At 37.3% G+C, this 14,369-nt stretch overlaps 1 non-coding gene across 1 annotated transcript; it reads right to left on the minus strand.

Annotated features, from left to right (window-relative positions):
• Positions 1-5,786: 5,786 nt before the first annotated feature.
• LOC140849813 (U6 spliceosomal RNA) lies at positions 5,787-5,894 on the minus strand. The gene has a single exon (XR_012132002.1). It is a non-coding gene; the product is annotated as a U6 spliceosomal RNA (small nuclear RNA).
• Between the last annotated feature and the right edge of the window lie 8,475 nt (positions 5,895-14,369).

Consider the following 14,369-nt stretch of genomic DNA (forward strand, 5'->3'; position numbering starts at 1 on the left):
AGAGAGAAGCAATATTGTTTGAAAAGGTTAGCTTTCTACTTCTTTGCAGATTTATGACCTTTGGCTGCTTTGCCAGCATTTGTCTTGAGGTATCTTTACCATTTGGAGGAATTATGATACTCGGTAAATAAGATATGAGGCACGAATTCTATTTAAGGGTTGTAATTAGGAAGGAAGAAGAAAAGCTATAGAGGTAGCAGACGGAAGAAAACATGGGAGAATTGATTATTTGACATATCTTTTTGTAGAGTAACTTAAGCATATATAGGTTTTAAACTACTAATTAAATTGCACACACACATTAACATAATAGGAATACAGTTACATAACCAAAGCAGATCTATAATTACCAGCCATCTCCAGTGAAGCCAAGAAAACCAGTTAGGCACCCTAGACATTTGTGAAAATTTGTCTATGATATGATAGATATTGTCCAGCTGTACTTGAACAGTCTGAGAGAAATTAGACAAATTAAAGCAACCCATTTCTGGGATCTGTTCACATCCCATATGTTCTATTAACCATAGATTGTCTATAGTCATAAGATTTTGGAGTGCTACAACTTGCACCCCTCCCAACTCCTGGTTGAGTTCCAACAGTACAGATCTGGTCAAATTCATTGTCTCACTGTATGCACATGCCAGCCTAGACATCTCCCTCCTCATTCCAATGGCAAGTCCAGGAAACGGTGGGGTGGATGCAGCCACAACCGGAGCATCGTCCGGATCCCTATGGAGGCTTTTTGATGATCGTCCCGGCACAAGTCCTCCAGAGAGTGCTGATGCCAGAAGCTCCTCCTCATATAGTATCTTAATTCATTTGCTGGGTAGCCAAGCTAGGCCTTGATCTTCTGCATAGAAACAAACAGACCCTTTGCCCACACTTTGACATGCCCTCTATACCACTGTGTAGAACTCATTGGAGGTCAGCACACAGGAAATGCTTTTTTTTTTTTTATTAAGAGAAAGGAATATTATCAGAAAAGATTACCTCCTTAGCTGATCATCTGACACCCATTAAGTGATCAACATTAAGGATGTTTAAAGCATGCATTAATTGTTGATTTACAGTTAGTTTTATCCTATCAAGGAGTAATCACACTTGTCTTTCTTTCTTTATTTCTTTTTTTTCTTTTTTAATCTTTAATCTACACTTACATGAAGAATACTATGTTTACTATGCTCTCCCCTATATCAGGTCCCCCCTAAAAACCACATTACGGTTACTGTCCATCAGCTTAGCAAAATGTTGTAGAATCCCTACTTGTTCTCTCTGTGTTGTACAGCCCACCCTCCCCTTTCTCCCTCCCCCCCATGCATGCTAATCTTAATACCCCCTTTCTTCTTCCCGCCCTTATCCATCCCTGCCCACCCATCCTCCCCAGTTCCTTTCCCTTTGGTACCTGTTAGTCCATTTTTGGGTTCTGCAATTCCGTTGCTGTTTTGTTCCTTCTGTTTTTCCTTTGTTCTTATACTCCTCAGATGAGTGAAATCATTTGGTATTTCTCTTTCTCCGCTTGGCTTATTTCACTGAGCATAATACTCTCCAGCTCCATCCATGTTGCTGCAAATGGTTGGATTTTTCCACTTCTTATGGCTGAGTAGTATTCCATTGTCTATATGTAGCACATCTTCTTTATCCATTCATCTACCGATGGACATTTAGGTTGCTTCTAATTCTTGGCTATTGTAAATAGTGCTGCTATAAACATAGGGGTGCATCTGTCTTTCTCAAACTTGATTGCTGCGTTTTTAGGGTAAATTCCTAGGAGTGCAATTCCTGGGTCAAATGGTAGGTCTGTTTTGAGCATTTTGAGGAACCTCCATACTGCTTTCCACAATGGTTGAACTAATTTACATTCCTACCAGCAGTGTAGGAGGGTTCCCCTTTCTCCACAGCCTCGTCAACATTTGTTGTTGTTTGTCTTTTGAATGGCAGCTATCCTTACTGGTGTGAGGTGATACCTCATTGTAGTTTTAACTTGCATTTCTCTGATAATTAGCGATGTGGAGCATCTTTTCATGTGTCTCTTGGTCATCTGTATTTCTTTTTTAGAGAACTGTCTGTTTGGTTCCTCTGCCCAGTTTTTAATTGGGTTATTTGATTTTTGTTTGTTGAGGCGTGTGAGCTCTTTATATATTCTGGACGTCAGGCCTTTATCTGATCTGTCATTTTCAAATATATTCTCCCATACTGTAGGGTTCCTTTTTGTTCTATTGATGGTGTCTTTCGCTGTACAGAAGCTTTTCAGCTTAATGTAGTGCCACTTGCTCATTTTTGCTGTTGCTTTCCTTGCCAGGGGAGATATGTTTATGTCTAAGAGGTTTTTGCCCATGTTTTTTTCCAAGAGTTTAATGGTTGCATGACTTACATTCAGGTCTTTGATCCATTTTGAGTTTACCTTTGTATATGGGGTGAGACAATGGTCCAGTTTCATTCTCCTACATGTAGCTGTCCAGTTTTGCCAGCACCATCTGTTGAAGAGACTGTCATTTTGCCATTGTATGTTCATGGCTCCTTTATCAAATATAAATTGACCATATCTGTTTGGGTTAATTTCTGGAGTCTCTAATCTGTTCCACTGGTCTGTGGCTTTGTTCTTGTGCCAGTACCAAATTGTCTTGATTACTATGGCTTTGTAGTAGAGCTTGAAGTTGGGGAGTGAGATCCCCCCTACTTTTTTCTTCTTTTTCAAGATTGTTTTGGCTATTCGGGGTCTTTGGTGTTTCCATATGAATTTTTGAATTATTTGTTCCAATTCATTGAAGAATGTTGCTGGTAATTTGAGAGGGATTGCATCAAATCTGTATATTGCTTTGGGCAGGATGGCCATTTTGATGATATTAATTCTTCCTAGCCCTGAGCATGGGATGAGTTTCCATTTATTAGTGTCCCCTTTAATTTCTCTTAAGAGTGACTTGTAGTTTTCAGAGTATAAGTCTTTCACTTCTTTGGTTAGGTTTATTCCAAGGTATTTTATTCCTTTTGATGCAATGGTGAATGGAATTGTTTTCCTGATTTCTCTTTCTATTGGCTCATCTTTAGTGTATAGGGAAGCTACAGATTTCTGTGTGTTAATTTTGTATCCTGCAACTTTGCTGTATTCCGATATCAGTTCTAGTAATTTTGGAGTGGAGTCTTTAGGGTTTTTTATGTACAGTATCATATCATCTGTAAATAGTGACAGTTTAAGTTCTTCTTTACCAATCTGGATTCCTTGTATTTCTTTGTTTTGTCTGATTGCTGTGGCTAGGACCTCCAGTACTATGTTAAATAACAGTGGGGAGAGTGGGCATCCTTGTCTGGTTCCTGATCTCAGAGGAAATGCTTTCAGCTTCTCGCTGTCCAGTACAATGCTGCCTGTGGGTTTATCATATATGGCCTTTATTATATGTTGAGGTACTTGCCCTCTATTCCCATTTTGCTGAGAGTTTTTATCATGAATGGATGTTGAATTTTCTCAAATGTTTTTTCAGCATCTATGGAGATGATCATGTGGTTTTTGTCCTTCTTTTTCTTGATGTAGTGGATGATGTTGATGGATTTTCGAATGTTGTACCATCTTTGCAGCCCTGGGATGAATTCCACTTGGTCATGGTGTATGATCCTTTTGATATACTGTTGAATTCTGTTTGCTAATATTTTATTGAGTATTTTTGCATCTACGTTCATCAGGGATATTGGTCTGTAATTTTCTTTTTTGGTGGAGTCTTTGCCTGGTTTTGGTATTAGGGTGATGTTGGCTTCATAGAATGAGTTTGGGAGTATTCCCTCTTCTTCTATTTTTTGGAACACTTTAAGGAGAATGCGTATTATGTCTTCTCTGTGTGTCTGATAAAATTCCGAGGTAAATCCGTCCAGCCCAGGGTTTTGTTCTTGGGTAGTTTTTTGATTACCGTTTCAATTTCTTTGCTCGTAATTGGTTTGTTTAACTTTTGTGTTTCTTCCTTGGTCAGTCTTGGGAGGTTGTATTTTTCTAGGAAGTTGTCCATTTCTTCTACATTTTCCAGCTTGTTGGCATATAGGTTTTCATAGTAGTCTTTAATAATTCTTTGTATTTCTGTGGAGTCTGTCGTGATTTTTCCATTCTCATTTCTAATTATGCTGATTTGTGTTGATTCTCTTTTTCTCTTAATACGTTTGGCTAGAGGCTTATCTATTGTGTTTATTTTCTCAAAGAAGCAGCTCTTGGTTTCATTGATTTTTTCTATTGTTTTATTCTTCTCAATTTTGTTTATTTCTTCTCTGATCTTTATTATGTCCCTCCTTCTGCTGACTTTAGGCCTCATTTGTTCTTCTTTTTCCAGTTTGATAATTGTGATGTTAGACTATTCATTTGGGATTGTTCTTCCTTCTTCAAGTGTGCCTGGATTGGTATATACTTTCCTCTTAAAACTGCTTTCACTGCATCCCACAGAAGTTGGGGCTTTGTGTTGTTGTTGTCATTTGTTTCTATGTATTGCTTGATCTCTATTTTGATTTGTTCCTTGATCCATTGATTATTTAGTAGCATGTTGTTAAGCCTCCATGTGTTTGTGAGCCTTTTTGTTTTCTTTGTAGAATTTATTTCTACTTTTATACCTTTGTGGTCTGAAAAATTGGTTGGTACAATTTCAATATTTTGGAATTTACTGAGGCTCTTTTTGTGAGCTAGTATGTGGTCTATTCTGGAGAATGTTCCATGTGCACTTGAGAAGAATGTATATCCTGTTGCTTTTGGATGTAGAGTTCTATAGATGTCTATTGGGTCCATCTGTTCTAGTGTGTTGTTCAGTGCCTGTGTGTCCTTACTTATTTTCTGCCCGGTGGATGTATCCTTTGGGGTGAGTGGTGTGTTGAAGTCTCCTAAAATGAATGCATTGCAGTCCATTTCCCTCTTTAGATCTGTTAGTATTTGTTTCACATATGCTGGTGCTCCAGTATTGGGTGCATATATATTTAGAATGGTTATATCCTCTTGTTGGACTGAGCCCTTTATCATTATGTAGTGTCCTTCTTTATCTCTTGTTACTTTCTTTGTTTTGAAGTCTATTTTGTCTGATATTAGTACTGCAACCCCTGCTTTCTTCTCACTGTTGTTTGCCTGAAATGTTTTTCCATCATTTGACTTTTAGTCTGTGCTTGTCTTTGGGTTTGAGGTGAGTTTCCTGTAAGCAGCATATAGATGGGTCTTGCTTTTTTATCCATTCTATTACTCTGTGTCTTTTGATTGGTGCATTAAGTCCATTTACATTTAGGGTGACTATTGAGAGATATGTACTTATGGCCATTGCAGGCTTTAGATTTGTGGTTACCAAAGGTTCAAGGTTAGCTTCTTTAGTATCTTACTGCCTAACTTAGCTCGCTTATTGAGCTGTTATATACATTGTCTAGAGATTCTTTTCTCCTCCCCCTTCTTATTCCTCCTCCTCCATTCTTCATATGTTGTGTGTTTTGTTCTGTGCTCTTTTTAGGAGTGTTCCCATCTAGAGCAGTCCCTGTAGGATGCCCTGTAGAGGTGCTTTGTGGGAAGCAAAATCCCTCAGCTTTTGCTTGTCTGGGAATTGTTTAATCCCGCCATCATATTTAAATAATAGTCGTGCTGGATACAGTATCCTTCGTTCAAGGCCCTTCTGTTTCATTGCATTAAATATGTCATGCCATTCTCTTCTGGCCTGTAGGGTTTCTGTCGAGAATTCTGAAGTTAGCCTGATGGGTTTTACTTTATAGGTGACCTTTTCCTCTCTAGCTGCCTTTAAAACTCTTTCCTTGTCCTTGATCCTTGCCTTTTTTTTTTTTTTTTTTTTTTAAATATGGAACGCTTCACAAATTTGCGTGTCATCCTTGCACAGGGGCCATGCTAATCTTCTCTTGTATCGTTCCAATTTTAGTATATGTGCTGCCGAAGCGAGCACTGATCCTTGCCTTTTTATTATTATGTGTGTCTTGGTGTTGTCCTCCTTGGATTCCTTCTGTTGGGGGTTCTGTGTAATTCTGTGGTCTGTTCGATTATTTGCTCCTCCAGTTTGGGGAAGTTTTCAGCAATTATTTCTTCAAAGATACTTCTATCCCTTTTCCTCTTTCTTCTTCTTCTGGTACTCCTATAATACGAATATTATTCCTTTTGGCTTGGTCACATAGTTCTCTTAGTGTTGTTTCATTCCTGGAGATCCTTTTATCTCTCTGTCAGCTTCTATATGTTCCTGTTCTCTGGTTTCTATTCCTTCAATGGCCTCTTGCATCTTATCCATTCTGCTTATAAATCCTTCCAGGGATTGTTTCACTTCTGTGATCTCCTTCCTGACATCTGTGATCTCCCTCTGGACTTCATCCCATTGCTCTTGCATTTTTCTCTGCATCTCATCCCATTGCTCTTGCATTTTTCTCTGCATCTCTGTCAGCATGTTCATGATTTTTATTTTGAATTCTTTTTCAGGAGGACTGATTAGGTCTGTCTCCTTCTCAGGTGTTGTCTCTGTGATCTTTGTCTGCCTGTGTTTTGCCTTTTCATGGTGATAGGGATAGTTTGCAGAGCTGGTACGAGTGACCGCTGGAAGAGCTTCACTTCTTGGTTTGTGACCTTCCTCTCCTGGGAGAATAGCGACCTCTAGTGGCCTATGCTTGTCAGCTGTGCGCAGACAGGGCTTCTGCTACCTGCCCGTTTGCAATGGAGTTTATCTCCGCTGTTGCTGTGGGCGTGGCCTGGCTGGGGCAGCTCCTCCAAAATGGTGGAGCCCCATTGGAGGGGTAGCGGGCGGGAGGCTATTTATCTCCGTAAGGGGCCTCTGTGCTCCCTGTTGTCCAGAGGGTTAGAGTGCCCAGAGATCCCCAGATTCCCTGCTTCTGGTCTAAGTGTCCTTTCCTGCCCCTTTAAGACTTCCAAAAAGCACTCTCTAAACCAAAACAACAACAGCAACAACGAAAGAGGAAAAAGAAAAAAAAAATTAGGAAAAAATGCACGATTTTATTTGTCCTCAGGCACCAGTCCCAGGCACCCACTCACTGGTCCTGCTGCCCTGCCTCCATAGCACCGGGGTCCCTGTCCCTTCAAGGCTTCCAAAAAGCACCCGCCAAAAAAAAAAAAGTGAAAAACGCACGATATTGTTTGTCCTCAGGCACCAGTCCCAGGCACCCACCCACCGGTCCTGCTGCCCTGCCTCCCTAGCACTGGGGTCCCCATCCCTCCAAGGCCTCCAAAAAGCACTCGCCAAAAAAAAGAGGGAAAAACACGCAACCCTCTCCGTCCCCAGGCGCCGGTCCCAGGCACCCGCTCACTGGCCCTGCCGCTGCCGCCCTGCCTCCCTGGCACTGGGGTCCCTGTCCCCCTAAGGCCTCCAAAAAGCACTCGCCAAAAAGAAAAAGAAAGGGAGAAACACGTGATTCTCTTTGTCCTCAGGCACCGGTCCCAGGCACCTGCCCACCGGTCTTGCTGCCCTGCCTCCCTGGTATTGGGGTCCCCATCCCTCCAAGGCTTCCAAAAAGCACTCGCCAAAAATAAAAAGGGAAAAACACGTGATTTTCTTTGTCCTCAGGCGCCGGCCCTAGGCCCCCGCCCACCAGTCCCGCTGCCCTGCCTCCCTAGTATTGGGAAAAACACGCAGTTTTCTTTCTCCCCAGGTGCCCGTTCACCAGTCTTGCTGCCCTGTTTCGCTGGTATTGGGGTCCCTGTCCCTTTAAGGCTTCCAAAAAGCACTCGCCAAAAAGAAAAAAAAAAAGGGGGGAAAGCGCGCGATTTTCTACGTCCTCAGGTGCCGGTCTCAGGTACCCGCCAACCGGTCCCACTGCCCTGCCTCCCTGGCATCCGGGTCCCGTCCCTTTAAGGCTTCCAAAAATCACTCGTCAAAAAAATAAAATAAAATAAAATAAAAGGGAAAAATGCGCGATATTCTTTGTCCTCAGGCGCCGGTCCCAGGCACCTGCTCACCAGTCCTGCTGTCCTGCCTCCCTAGCACCGGGGTCCCTGTCCCTTTAAGGCTTCCAAAAAGCACTCGCCAAAAAAAAAAAAACCGCTCTGGTTTCTTTCCACCTGCCGGGAGCCGGGGGGAGGGGCACTCGGGTCCGCCCAGCCGGTGCTTGTATCTTATCCACTTTGCAAGGCGCTGGGTTCTTGCAGGTGTGGATGTGGTCTGGATGTTGTCCTGTGTCCTCTGGTCTCTATTTTAGGAAGAGTTTTCTTTGCTATATTTTCATAGATCTATGTGTTTTGGGGAGGAGAGTTCCACTGCTCTACTCACGCCGCCATTCTGGCTCCGCCCTTGTTGATCCCTTTTTATACAGACTAAATTTCTTGAAGCAAGTCTTCATAAAATAGATGATTGCAGCCAAATTTATTGGAAGAAATCCTTTAACTGGGAATAAAGTAATATGATACTATTTACTCTAATACTGTCAGGTGAAATTACGCTGGAAAACAAATTGGCATCTTTAGAACTTTCTGTGGATAGTTTTAAATCTACTAAGTAGTGTACTGCTGACAGGAAGTGTCAGAGCATCTTTAAGTATAAGCAGAAAAATATTACTCCTTTCAATCAACAAAATATTTTAATTATCTCATCCTTTATATTATATATGCAGAATTTTCATTGGTAAATATACAAAGAATAATTTTTAAAGTAAAACAGATCTACATTAAAGTAAAACTACATTGGTCAATCATAAAATATTTTCTAGTTTTGGCAAATGAATTATTATGGTGATACTACTTCTGATAGGGAACATCAGAAAAAGAGTTACTTTGTGAGGATTGTGAGGAGAAATGGTGAACTTTGACATGCTGATTCTAGGGTGGCCTATGCACATCCAAAGAGATGTCTAGGAGAAGTCACAGAGAACTTTGCTGTTGGTATATATGTTTGAGTATTAGTTCTTCCTCTCCAAAAAAGTAATTGATCTTAAGAGTTAATTGATCCACCCCTTTTTCTGGATGTATAATTTTTATTTAATAAAATCCTCTCTTTTTTTCTTAAGTATAATATATATTTTTGTTTTTATAATTCTATTGATCAATTTTTCCATGTATGAGTATCACATTATTTGTATTCTTTTAATTCTAACATATGATTTAAGATTTATAACATGAGGTAGGGCTCTACTCCTCTAATGGCATTCCTGAACTCCCTTTTATAGTCATTTTCTTACTAAAGATAAGCTTCCATATTCTAAAAGCATTTTTTGCAAATAAACAAACAAATAAACAAAATCCTGGCACTTCCTGTGATGTTAGAAGTAGGGTGTGGTAAAAAAGCATGTAGGTTAAAACAGAATGAGCAAAATATAGGGAAAAACCTTGGAGTGAAGAATAAATGATTTTGAGGAGGAGATGTTGCAGAAAATAAAGAACTTTAATTTTTCATGAAAGGAAGCTATTGGAGAGAGTAAGAGCAAGATATGATAATTAATTGGATAATATATTAGGAAAGGTGCTAAAGAAGGCAAATAGGATCAGGCAGAGAGAGAGGGTATAGTCCTCGGGAAGGACAGAGAGGAGCCTGAGGAATAAAAAGATAGCAATGTTTACACATAAATTTGTAGTTGTAGAATTTAAGGAAGTTTTTCACCCCTGGTTGTTTTTTCCTAGTGCAAGGGGAAATGTAGCTGTTATTTTCCTTACTAAATCAACATTTCTTTTCTCTCTTAGAATAGTGATTTTTATAAAGTTGAATTCATATTAGATTCTATGTTGGTAACTTTACATAATAACACAATATAATATTGCACTTTCAGACTTTTTTTTTTCCCTAAACAGGCTTTAAAAGTCTTGCACAAGCACAAGCATTAAAATGATTTCAGCATTTTGATTTTTAAAGTACCTACACATCAATGGAATTGGAAAGTTTGTCAGTCCCATTTATATTTCATCGACTTTTAGACAATTTGTCAATGTCAGAATTCATGCACTCTATTCACAGTTGTCTCTGGGTTATTATGTTTTTAAAGATTACATTATGTTACAGTGTATTCAATTCCCTCAAGCAAGAAATAGGATGGCTTCCTATTGGTAAAAATGTTTATTTTTACATCCAAACTGATCATTTCTACCTTCTATCCTTGCCTTTTACTGGTTTCCAATTGTATATGTGGAGTTAAGAAATGAACCACAATTTTAGGCTTGTATATAAAGTAGAATGTGGGTGCAAATAGAGTTTGCTGAAACTTCATTGTTAATTGAGTGCACTTTCATATTGATTGCCAATGGACATGAGAGTGGCTTATCCTTAAAAAATAATAGAAAATTACTCAGACAAAAAAAAAAGAAGAAAAAACTAATCATTGTTTGGGGAACATTTGGACAATACTGGTACCATTATGCAGGGAAGGAGACAAATAAGAGTATCTTTATTATTTGAAATATCATCTGATACAGGAAAAACTGATTCAATCATCTCAAAAAACCTATAGCCAGTCTGATGTTACCTCTCTACTTTCTAATCTTTTACATTGCTATGCTGTCTGGTAATTATTTAGCTAGAAAGAGGTAACTTCAAGGAGTGTAATTGTTTTGAATTAATAATACTCTGGAGTTTAAACATCTTAATTTCAAGAAAAAAAGTCATGATCTTTTTATCTACTTATTTATTCATGTGTTTCCCTAGCCATGTGATTTCAATTCAAGGTTGAAAAGAGTTTTTTACTAACCATATAAGAAAGAAAAAGGGACTTAAAACAAAAGTAGTGAAACATTAGAAACTGACAAATCATTCTTCTAGGAAAATTGCATTACAATTATTTTTATGTAATTATCCTCATTGCACTCTACAAATTAAGTGTATTTGGCCATCACTTACTGTCAGCCTGACTGACCACATCACCATCAAACGACACGTACTATGGCAGATAGCTTTGAATTATTATAACTCCACAGTATTTAAACTAAAATATATTACCAATAAAAAGTGTTTTGATTATGTTTGTTGAAATTATCTAGTGTGTCAACCCTAACACTTCCTCCACCACTCTCTCCCCTTACTCCCTCAAAACTAAAGTATAACTGAAGAACTGTATTTTGTCAGATACTACAATTCCACCTTTTTCTCCAAGTGAACCTTTTATCTTCAAAAGCTATAATCTTGACATTTCTTTTCTTCCTCCTCCTTCAACTCTTTCTTATGATAACTAGAGTAGGCTCTTGTCTATTTATTCTTTTTTGAACCTGTATTCATTTATCTCTTTTGAAACATGCATATATGACAGGCAGATTTCACTGGAGGATCATACAGTTAATTCCTCTTTTCAGATCTAGTCCTTCTTTAGTCTACTGATATTATTATTCATATGTTTTCAGGAAGTTAACATTTTCTTTTAAAACATAGACTTCTTTTCAATTATTGATTTAAATTCATTCTTGCCATCATGTCATATTAAAAAGCTAGGAACCTAGCCACTCTGTATTAACCCAGTGCCTTAATCAAAATTTAAACCTGAATAAATTAATCTTCTAGTAAAGCATAAATGTCTAATGCTGACTCACAGAGTAACAATGATCTAATTAGATGAAAATCCACAGAATTTTCTGGGAATGTTTCTAAAGAATTAAGTCAATGAAAAATATCTGGGCTCTTCTATAAGTCATTTTTTCCAAATTAATTACAGAGCATAGAGAAAGAAGAAAACTTCCCAGCTATTTTTATGAAACGGGTAAATCTCATTTCAAATCATGAAAATTCACCATAAAAAATTGAATCTGTAGATCATTATCATTCATTAGTGATGATGAAAGTAAAAATTATCTTATCTTGATATATGTCAAAAATATATTTGATAAAACCAAATATTTATCTCTGATGAAAACCATTAGCAAATCTATAAAACCAATATAATTATTCAATATAAAAAATATGTTTTGGATCAGCAAACACCAACATGCATAAGCCTTAAACAGCAGATTTTCACTCATTACAGTTTCAACTAAATTCTGGAACAGAGTCTTCAGCCACAGCTGAGGCCAAGGGGCACAGAGAGAGAACACAGGATTAAGAACAAACTGGCAATTACTTAAATAAGAATAGCAGACAGGCTTAGGGCCCTAGACATGGGATTCAAAGATTTATTTATATAGAAAATACCTATATAGTAGTAAAGACAAAATTTAACACAAAGATTTATGGGTATGCAAGGGTATACCAGGGAAAGCCACTGACACATAAGATAAAGACCAATATAAACAAGGAAAAAATAACTACTTGAAAGAAACTGTAAAAATAAGTGAAAAACCTCAAAAGAAGGAATTAATGTACATGAGATACAGGAAAAGATACTGCAATCATGAAATAAGAACAAGAGACTAAAAATGATCACTCCTACAACTAAAGAACTCTTATAAATAAATTACTCAACAGAAGCGGAAGATAAACTTGATAGCCATCAGAGTAAACATTAAAAATGAGAGAGATGAAATGACAAAAAAATGATAATGAAGATATAAGCTCAGTCTAGGCATTACACGTAATAGGAATCCTAAAAACCGGTGATAGTGAAAAGAGCAAGAAGTGTATTAAAAACATATACACAGAGACACACAAAGGTATGGAAATTTTCAACAAGTGATAATGTGCCTACCACAATGGAAGGACAAAAAATCCAGAAAATCACTTACTTCAGAGATTTCATAAAATTCAAAACAATGAGCTAAAAGGACCCAGAGATTTTTTTTAATTTCATTTAAAAAACAGAATGACATTAGACTTGTCAAATGACAACGATGAAGAAAATAAAACAATGTCATTGAAATTCAAAGAAAAGTGAAGTCCAGTAATTCTGTAAAGAACAAAATAAGGCTAAATAAATCACTTTAATATATGCAAAATAATTTGTTATCTATGTAGTGTTCTTCAAGAAACTACCAGAATAGTGTTCCACCAAAATGAGTTAATAAAGCCAAGCGTTTGAAATATTGGAACCTAGGAAAGGGAAAGAAACAAGGGGAATCACTACAATAAAAGCAAAAACAGATTCTAGGAAGCAGGTCTGAATCTGCCTTTTCAGAGCTAAGCAGGAGGAGACATCTGCGAAGGCTTTAAGAGGAGCAGACGGCTGATGGTCCACTTGGCCTGTTAGACTGTGTTGAGAAGATTTAACTCTTAGCAAAAAGTCTGGACATAGGCTTATAGAAATTAAACAAATGGCAAGGAGACAATTTATAATTTCACAGAAAGCTAATATTGATAAAAAAAAAAAGGACACTTCAGTATTCTATATTACTCAGAACAGCATAATAATATTTGTATAATTCTTACAATTCTGGTAACATAAGAAGGAAATATTGCACATCTAAAACTTAAAATATAATTGCATTGGTAGTTAAGGGAAGGGCATGACTAAGAGTATGTGTGAGAGAGGAAAAAGAAAAAAGGAGGTAGGTCTGTAAGTGATCAAAATATTAACAATTTATTTTAAAAAAATCATTTGCTATTGAAATAACAGGATTACCTTTTTATTTATAAACATGGAAGTGATTACCAAAATAAATTATGTCACAATTTGAAAGTGTAAATGAAAAACAGATTTTTTTGGCAGAAGGTGGATGGAAGAATATCACTAATTTTTATGATTTTTATGGAAATATTAACTTCTTAAAAATATTTTTTATATATGCACAATTTTTCAGTGAATTTTGCCCATTCACTTTATCTCTCAATGGCTTTGTCATGATGCTTTTCACTTAACCCTACAGTCCACTATAATTGTGGTTTCTGTGGTTTTGCACATCAGTCCTCTTCTATATGTAATTATTTTCTGCTTTCCTTAACCTACATATTTGTCAAAAGCAATTTCCCATCACGATTATTTTACCAAGTGTGGGTACATGTATGTATGTATGTACGTGCAATCATTCAATCATTCATTAATACATTCATTCATTTATTCATTAAAATAGACATTTATTAATTGCCTATTGTGAATTAAATACAATTCCAAACACTCTGGCCTTGAAAGCCAGTAATGTAATTACATTAACTTATATTGGTGGGTTTCTTTTTTTTTTCCTTTTTGAATTTCTGAAATGCTTTTAGTATGCTCATCCTAATATAACAGTGGTGTTTTAGTGTTTTTATTTATTCTTGTTTTTAAAGGCCTACATCGCAATTCCTCAACACTTTCAACTCCTCCATAGAGACTTACACATTATTTCTCAAGTAATGCCAGAGTACTTTATATAGTGTAGGACAGGTTAATTTTAAATGCCTGTTAACTTATGAAAACAAAGCATGCCAGGCACACATGGAAAACTACGGAAATGAAAATGACTATCAAAATCCCTGTTCTTTTTAACAACAATCCTAAGGAAGCAAGTAGTGAAACCTGAAGATAAGATCTGGATATTTGGATACAGGGCTTTCAGAGTCCTAGTATCTGGTTGTTGTTTTCCCACATATCGTCCACACATAAGTGAT

The sequence above is a fragment of the Manis javanica genome, chromosome 5 (genome assembly GCF_040802235.1).
Source record: "Manis javanica isolate MJ-LG chromosome 5, MJ_LKY, whole genome shotgun sequence".
Lineage (NCBI taxonomy): Eukaryota > Metazoa > Chordata > Mammalia > Pholidota > Manidae > Manis > Manis javanica.